Raw genomic sequence first — 9551 nt, forward strand, 5'->3', positions numbered from 1 at the left:
AAAGACAATGCTGTATCTCAAAAGCTCAATGTAAATACTATCATCATTCACTGAAGCCAAGATATTTTAAATCCAGCAATTTATTAAAGGCATTCTGAAACTGTAACCCCACAAAAGACATAATCCAACTGCTTGAGTCCATGGTACTAGACAAAAAACTGTAATTCCAAATTTTAGCCTCCCTCGTCTAATGTTTTCTTAACAGGACCAGACATAGTTGTGATGCTTCCTCCAAATTCTTGCCATTTTTGTCAACTCATTTGCTTCCTTCAGAATTAGTCTTATGTGACTAATTCTGACAAATAGGCTTGTGATAAATCCACAAATTTAATTCATCATAGTCTTATATCAGTTGTACTTAGCTACCCCAATGCAAAGTGACCTAGGTGATAACATTCTGACTAAACAGCTCTTTTTAAACTTGCCTACTACAGACATAAATGAGGATGTGGCCTTGTTGATATAATCAAATTTCTTTAGAGAATGAATTAGTATGGATTCTTATTTATAATATGTTTGTTTACTACCATATTGTAAAGAGAAATGTGTCATTTGCACGTGTCTCAAGCTGTTAATGCATCTGATTTCTTCTTAGCACTGCTGCATATCAGAGACAAACTCTTGGTTTGTAAACACCAACAAATTAATGTCAGTCCCTTGTGTGGGAGTCAACTGCATTTTCAGATTAGCCATGAGCCACATCTATTTTCCACAGAGATATTAAAACATTGTTTAGACACAGTCTCTTGGAAGGAAAATGTGTTTATCACTTTCCATAGGATGACAGCCATTGATCTCAGACTGTTGCTTTCTGTTGCGTTAAATTTAAACCCGTGATGTCTGGAACTAAGCTGTCTTTGCATGTACAGACAACAGAAAAATACCAGCCTGCATCCAAGTGATATTAAATTCTGTTAATAGTATGACCATTTGCAGTCATTGTTCAAAAGGTATACGCCCATAGAGCGTTTTGTAGCAAACCATTCCATGGCTTGTAGCTTTTTGTAATGGCTTGCAAACTTTTCTTCATTAGCAATGAAGAACACCAACAACACTGTCACTTAGTTCAGCAGTTCCTCTATTACTAGCTATCACTGAGCCCTTCCCCTCAGATTTTTAATTTGGAACCACATAAAGCTTTAAAGGGATTTTTTTGAAAATTTATTATTCTGATATTTTCATCTCTGAGGTAGTCTTTCCACTCTTTCACCACCCACCCAGGCCTTCTTTTATGGCTTTATTAAACACATTTTACTCCACACTTGTTCATCCAAAATGCTGAGGGAAATTCAGTTCCCCATCTCCCTGGTGGTTCCTCCTCCTTCACCACACTGAAGAACTTGATTTAACTTTTGAGTAGCAGAAGGATGAATCTCCACACCACTCCTTTCCACCACTGAAACACAGACTGCTGCCAATAACTCCAGTCCATCTGCTAAATCTTCATACAAGCAGATGAACACATTTTACTTTGCCCCAACGTTATGGGCATAAAGAGAACTTCAAGCATAGGTGTCACATTCCTGGGGCTGGGGCTGACCCTGGTTAACTTCACCAAGCCTGGTTGAGCCTGGTTGCCTTCACCTGTGGGCTGATGAACCAGCCTGGCCTTAACACATCCCCCAGCTGTCCCACCAGCCTGTCCTTCTCCCTGTTTGGGGTTGAGGGACAAGTTCTGGCTGGTGATGCCCTGTCCTGCCAGCCCAGGAAGTGCCCACAGCTCAAGGCTCCTTGGCCCTCTGGAAGCAGCCAGCCCTCACTGCTCTGACAGTAGGCAAAACTAGCTGGTTGCCTGCATTCAAGCCCTCCCTGTAAATCTGAGCTCTGGTGAAGGTAAAAGCTAAATCAAAGTCTAGGTTGGTTTAGTTTAGCGTATCAACAGTGCTTCTTGTAGACTGGCACTGTTGCACATTGTTATTCTCACTTTTTCTTTATGTTCAAAACTGTTTGCACAGAACCATCTGAGATGTTCATGGCATATTCAGTCACTGGGAAGTGTTATTGGCATTAGAGAAGTCAGTAACTCGGATATTCAGTATTAATCACTTTCATCTGGAAACCTGGGGAAGAAGTGCTGAATTATTTTACTCTCAAATAAGTCACTGCTCTAAAATGATTTCTTTCATTTTAGTTTCTCTACAGGCTATTCAGTTTTGAAAAACCAAATGAAAAATAGAAGTTGAAGATTCTGCATTTTAAAATCTCATTATGATTTGGTGATTATTAATATTTCCCACATGGACCTAGAGGCTCTTTTTAAATCTTGGTTGGCTGTACAATGAATGAGAGTTCTTCAATATAGGGAAGACAATTCAAATCTACAGTCTGAGGTATTTGGTATTTCTGAAAATTAAAGATTTCCTCTGAGCATACTTCCCATAAAATTAGGCCAAATCCTATTATCACTTTGAAGATGTAAGTCAGAGTAACTTCATTGACTTCAGACTGGAGACCTAGAGAGTTCTAGTACTTACATAATTTCATGTTTTCTAATGTCATCAAGATGGCAGCCTTCCCTAAATTTATATGGATGACAAAATTATATCCCCAGATACTTACCCCAAAATGATATTGATTGGTTAAATAGCTTTTGATACTATGCCCAGAATTGTCTTTAATAAATAATTATCCTGCTCTCTAAAGATTTTTTTCTGCCTTGAATTTACGTAGTTTTTATAACAAGTCTCTTTGATTAAAAGCACTATTAAGTACGGTTAAGAATGATTGGAACCAAATTTGAGCAATTCATCATTTTCAATTCCACAAGTCAATGTTGGTAAGTATAGAGGTAGCTCTGGCTGTCCTTTGCTGGGGTATGGGTAATTTTTCAAAACAAAATGCCTGTTCAACCTGGCAAACAGCCATAGGACATCTTATAAAAATTCCATTCACCAGCATTGTTGCAGTTATGACGCTCAATAAGACTGCAGAATTTGTTGACTGACGTCTGTAGTTTACAGTTCTCCCAGATGATAAGTCAAAAGTTTACTATGGCCCCATACAAATTACCTTGTTAAAATTGCATTATTTTCAGTTTTAGTTACAATATTTTATTTTTCCTGGTAGGTGTTCCTAAACTCAGAAACAAAATAACATTGCATGTTTTAGGAATGAGTATCTGCATGCTCATGTGTGTGGTATGCAAGGTCCAAGGTGACAAATTGCTCTTCATTCATCCACACTGTTTTTCTCATGCAACAAAGCCATGTTCACCCATTTCCAGACTGTGCTTGTGGCCATTTTCTGAATGGTGTTAAGATCCTAGACTAAAGGATTTCTAAGAGAAGGACAGATAAACACACACAAAAAAAAGATGATGTCTGTGGTAGGTGGACCTCTATAGACAGGCAAGCTCCCATCCAGTTACTCACTCATTCCCAGCAGCAGTATGGGAGAGAGAATCAAAGAGCAAAAGTGAGGGGAAAAAAGTTCACAGGTTGAGATAATGACAGTTTAATAGTCAAAGGGAGTGGGGAAGGAAAAGGGTGAGGAAAAAAAAATAGTTATACAAAGGCACTTGCCACCAGCTAACTGATACCCAGTCATTGTCCAAGCAACAGCTACTTTTGAAAAGCTCCCTTCAGTTTTACATCTGAGCATGATGTTATACAGTATGGAATATCCTTTTGGTCACTTCATGCCAACTGTCCTGGCTGGGTCCTCTCCAAGGCAGACAGGAGAACCCACCATCAGCCATAATAGTTCTATTTTGCAGCACAGACATAGCCAGTGTCCAAAAAAAGACATTTTGCACCACTGAACACACAAGTAAAGAAGGCCATAGTCTTATGGATGTGGTCTTACCAGTCCAAGGTAGAGCTTCCCAAGAGAGCTACAGGCATGTGACTAACTGAACACTGGCAAGTACCTGTTTTGTTGCTGGTGATGAAAAATTATAATGCTGTTGCCAGCTGGCAACTCTGATTTCAAGGATGTAGCTGAAATTAAATATTGTTTCCAGTTAAAGTAGATTTCAACAGTAGCATAAGAACCTGGTGCACATAGATAGTGCTTAAAAAAAAGCCAAGGTGCATGTTAACCAAGGAGTACTGTATCATGGATGTGGAAAACAACATGAACATCACTGCTAAGCACTGACAAATTGCAACACAGCATTCTCAGAATATCTGTCATTTGTATTCTTTGACTTTGCCAATGATGAAGCAATCATGAGAATGCTTTTGACAACCTGTTTGTTTTTTTTTTTTTTTTCCTGTCCTTTCTTTTCCCACTGGTAACTGAACCCAGCATACAATCCACATCACTACAAAGAAATTCTAATGTGCTTTCAACAGTTGGTGCTGGTGTGCCTCTTTGGATGGCTGAAAAAGTGGCACTCTATTCAGAAACACATAGATGCAAATGTTACAAACAAACAAAAAAAAAAGTTGGATGGACTGCAAAGTTCCCACTAGAACACAATGTCTACAAAAGAAGAAAGAAGTATTTTGCAAGCTAAAGTTCCCTGTTGTTGAAGGACCCTGTCACCATTTCACACAAATAAACAGTGCCCTCTCCCAAGCAACATGGGGCTGGGTCAAGGGAAATTAAAATGCCATACAAGTTAACATCGATGCCATATATTGTAGCTGTAATGAATAATCGACTGCAAATGCTAGTACTGTTTTATGGATTGTGAAATACCCTGGGACATGTTTAAATATGTTATAGGGTACTGAAATGCCTGTTGTGCTTATTTTTTTAGACTCCTGGTGTGAATGGACTGCCAATCTGCAAGGGTTATACTGTGCCAAATTAATTTTATAGATTGTGTTGGGCAAAGGTCGATTCATTTAACAAATAATATATCAGTTAATTGTATCTCTGAGCTTGCTCATTAGGGACATGGGGTGCCATTTAATTGGTTCATGTAAATTGCTTGAGCTTTTGTATGTGTCTGTGCACATTTTATTAAAGTGTTTTTGCAGATCAGTGGCTGCCATTTTCTTGCAGTTAAAGCACTGAGAACAAGTGCCTGAACATGGAAATAAAGCAAGGGAAAGAAACTTAGAACAATGCTAACAACAACTAAATGACTTCAATCAACAGATGAGGTTCAACATGTAAATCAAGTATGGAGAAGTGTGTCCTCTCATGCTATCACCCAGCATGGTGCAAGCTCAATGTCAAACACTTAGACTTCCCCCTCTCTTCCCTTCCTTTTGCCACCATGGCTGCATTCAAACACCTGAAATGCAAGTATTTGCATAATAGTTAAAGTGATACAGCTTTATCCTACCAGCAATTATGGCCATTTCCAAAACACCTTTGGTAGGAAGAGAGAAGGTTTTCCTGGTAGATCAGCATTAAATTCACAAGTAATGGAAAAATTGTGTTTTATGAAGTATGATTAACTTGATTATCCTGCATTGCTTCCCCCAGCCTGAGTCTCCAGCATCACGCACCCCAAGGTGGTCACTTCCCATGAAAAAAGAAACAGGAATAAAACCCAATCCAAGCACTAAATGTAATAAACTTAATTGATCTTAGCTTGTTTGGGAGTTGTTACCCAATAACAGACTCTGGAAACAGTGTTAATTGTGTCTTCAAATTGCATAAACAGAAGGCTCTCCTGGATTGCTGGTTAGTATCTTTTGTCTTTCCTGATAGCTCATTTGGCACTGTGACCCAAACCTATGAATGCCCAAAAACTTAGTGAGATTGCATTACGAAGATGAATAGTTCTATTATTGAAGCCAAATTTGTGGCACTTGGCCTACTCTCTCTATCTATTCACCAAAACAGAAGTATCCCTCTCTGTGCTATTAGCTGCATAGGAACATATTTTAGACAGCTTCCTGTAACAGATGTTATCTGGCCATCAGGAACCAGCAGGTCTCTGTTGGTACCAAGAGGAAAAAAAAAAAAAAAGAAAAAAAAAAAAAAAGGAGTTAAATGCTGAATAAGGCTATGTAAAACGCCACCTACCTTCCATTAAGTAGATGGACAAAACAATCAAAAGATGCCAATCAATGAGCTTAATGATAACTAGTGCTAGGGCAGGATGCAGCTGTACTTGTGGCGGCCACTTGCGTCTTCATGATGATCTTATTGCAAACTGGGCACTTAAAGCATCCAGAAGTAAGAGACTAGTATGTACTCAAGGCAAAAAACTCAGAACTGTGCCTGGACTGAGCCTGCTGTTTCTACATTACTGGCATACCTTAGATGGAATCCAGGCTGTTCCTGTGAGAACTGACTTCAGAGAGGAAAAATAACCTCATAAAGCCTTACATATAAATTTTGTGGAGAAGTTAGCATCTCCTAGGTCTTTGGCAATCTTAGTTTGATGGGGGTGAAGGGGTCCATGCTGTGAGAGATATCTATTTTAAATAGAACTGCAACTTGTCCCATATTTTAAATATTTATTAATCTCTTTGTGGTAAAAAATTTGAGTTCCCTTCTGATTCGATGAACTTTCTTTTACCTACAGTTCTGTGAAATAAAATAGGGATCAAGTTCACTTCAGTTAAGCTAAGACCATCTTTCCTTCCTGAATTCTAGTCTGTTGTCATGTATATACACGAAAGGCCTAAATACAACAAGGTACTTTGGTGTACAGGAGTCCCCTAAGTTGTATTTGTGAAAGTAACTTGATGGTTTGGAGCCAGAGCAAGGTAAAATTTAGTATAGTGGCACCCCTATAAAACTGTGAGCAAAAGCAGAATCCGTGCATGTGTTTTCTCTGTATCTCCTGTTATTGATAGGACCTCAAAGCAGAGCTGATCCTCAGTTGCAATGCCTCCATATTTAGCACAGCATTGCAACTATTTTAATATTCCACAGACAGAATGAGGATGACTACTTCAAACACCTTCTTTTATTAATGACCTAGATATTTAATTAGCAACTGTTTACTTCATCCACCTTTCAGCTATTTAATGATATTCTTGCTTATCTTTGAAGTTCTTTGCTTACTCCTTGTTGAATAAGTTTATGACAAGTGTTGTGACACATGACACTAGTTTAATTTTGTTTTCAGGTCTATGGCATGAGAACAAGTCTTAAAGCTGGTTTTCATTGTATTTTTAGATGCTCAAAGATGAAAGATATTCAGCTAGATTCTTCCAAATATTCTGGAGACTGTAGTATTGTCAGCAGAAAGAAGATGGAGCACTGCTGGAGTCTGCATGTGGGCTAGACCATGACAGTCTATAAATAGGAGCTGCATGAGGCAGCAAGCCTGTAGCATTATAATCCCTCCACCTCACTCTCCTAGTCCAAACTGTCTCATTAGGGGCTTGAAAGATAGCCGTGGTATCAACAAATAGCACTGCATGCACACCTAGACTTAAAGCTTACACAAGGCTAGTCACTGGGAGCAAGAAGGCCATCAACTGATACTTAAACTGCATTTTTTTTGGTGGGATTAATGAATTACTGCTGCTGTGAAGCATGAATACTTTATGGATGGTGATATTTGTTAATAAATGAGTGCTTGGAGGATTTGGGGAAGCAAGAGGAAGAGGTAATGCCAGACACTGTAGCATTGAAACACAAATCAGGTATTTCTTGATGTAAATAAATGGGCTACCACCAACTTTCCCTGGTGGAATGAATCTTACTGACACTACATTTCCTTTGTTCATATGCATTATGCTCTGGGATGAAAATGTAACCGAAGGGTTGTTTTTAAAAACATTTGCAATCCAAAAACCAGGTATTTTATTCCTTATAACAAATTAGCAGTTATGTGGAAGAGTGACAGATTTTAATAGTGCTGACATCCGGAGTATGTTAATGAGACATATATCAGTAATACCAGTATAATAGGAGCACAACATTTGTTTGCTTCTGTGTTGCATGGCAGTGGAATATGCTTGAATACAGAAATATTTTTCAATTTTTGAAGAATGCATTCAAGCATTAACCCTCAGGAAAACAGTCATTATCTGTGATTAATGACCGAATGGTAGTAAACAGCTCAAAGCAAAGATAAAATTAATGTTCTAGCCAAACATCAGCAGACAAAATTTGGCTGAGCAGCCGTGTTTCTGAATCTACTGTCACTTGACATGTCATGTAATGCATGTCATATTATGAAGCAGATGTTTTGCTCAAAAGAGAATCAACTGATAACTACCATACATTATTAAACTGGAAATAGGCTTCACCTAGGAGGACTTTTTTTTTTTTTTTATGCTGAGAAGCTGGCCTCCTGGTGAACTGAGGTTGAAATATTTTCTTCTTTTTCCCCTGTGGATGGCAGTTTAAATATTGTCCATTCCGAAAGATGGAAAGAAACCTAGGATGCAAATCCCTCCTTATCTTACCCTTTTTGCTTGTATAATAGCTTAAATGGGGTAAGTTTTTGATCCAGAATACTGCTGTGTTTTTCCTAAGAAAACAGAGAACAGGAAAGTAAATTTCACATGACTTCACCATTATAATTTTCACCCCCCCAAAAAAAATAGGAAAAAGAAACTGGTACAGTGAAGAACATGCAAGATTTCTGAAATCCTCCATTTGATACTATTTCACTTTCTTCCTTCTGTAAGCCTCAACTAACATATTGGAGTTCAATTTGGGGGGCATAAGACATGGAAGTTAATTTTGAGAGGTGACAATTTTCATAAGCTGTCAATACTTTTGGGTGATGCCACTGATAAGATTTTTAGAAAATCATTTTCAAAATGTAAGAAATATAATTTTGTTTCCAGAGCTCTTAATTTATAAGAATGCCAACATCAAGGAATGCACATAATAAATCATTCCACAAAGTGCAAATTACATAGGAAATGCTGCCAACACTGCCTATATTGTGGTACAACTCTTTTTGTGAGAGATATTGCTGTGGCTATGCTGCCTAAAACAGGAATGTCTATACCAGTGAAACACTTCCTCATGAATAGTTACACTCTGTATGCTACTACTCAGCAAAGTTAATTTGTATGGCTTGAACTACCAATCAATATTTTTTCCATTAACTTTGTGGTAATGAAAGGATACTGGAGTGAAACTGTTAATGTATTTAATATCTAATTCCCAAATAATAGTTCTGGAAAGGATTTGAGCTAGTATTATTTATCATATATCAGGGTTTAAGCTTCCAACATTTAAAGTACCTGCAAAAGCTACAAAACAAAGCAATTTCTTTAACCTTGGCATGTGCTCAGTCATACTAGTTTCTGTACTGGCCTTCTGTCTTCACTATGCTTTGTGTCTGCTTGGGTATTTTCTTTGTCTTTTTCTGTTTTTGATTTATTTATTTCTCTTTATTGATGAAGGTATGGATTTTGATTATGTGTGGATCAGTGTTCAAAACACAATACCTATTATCTACAGGTAATCAGAGGAAAAAAGGTTAGCATGATATTTCTCAGATTGCTAAAAAACAATCAGATGAACGTCTAAACTGATTGAAGATCTAATCTCAGGACAAAATACTTCATGCATGATACATTAGTAGAATTAATGGGGAGAGGGGAATAGAAAGTCACTTAATTAATCTAAAATTTGGGATCAGTTTTACTGTGCAGTAGAACTCAAAATGAACAGAAGGTGCTTATTTTCCCATAGATTTACTGTATAGGACAGCCTTTCTAAGGCTG

The sequence above is a fragment of the Aythya fuligula genome, chromosome 3 (genome assembly GCF_009819795.1).
Source record: "Aythya fuligula isolate bAytFul2 chromosome 3, bAytFul2.pri, whole genome shotgun sequence".
Classification (NCBI taxonomy): Eukaryota; Metazoa; Chordata; class Aves; order Anseriformes; family Anatidae; genus Aythya; species Aythya fuligula.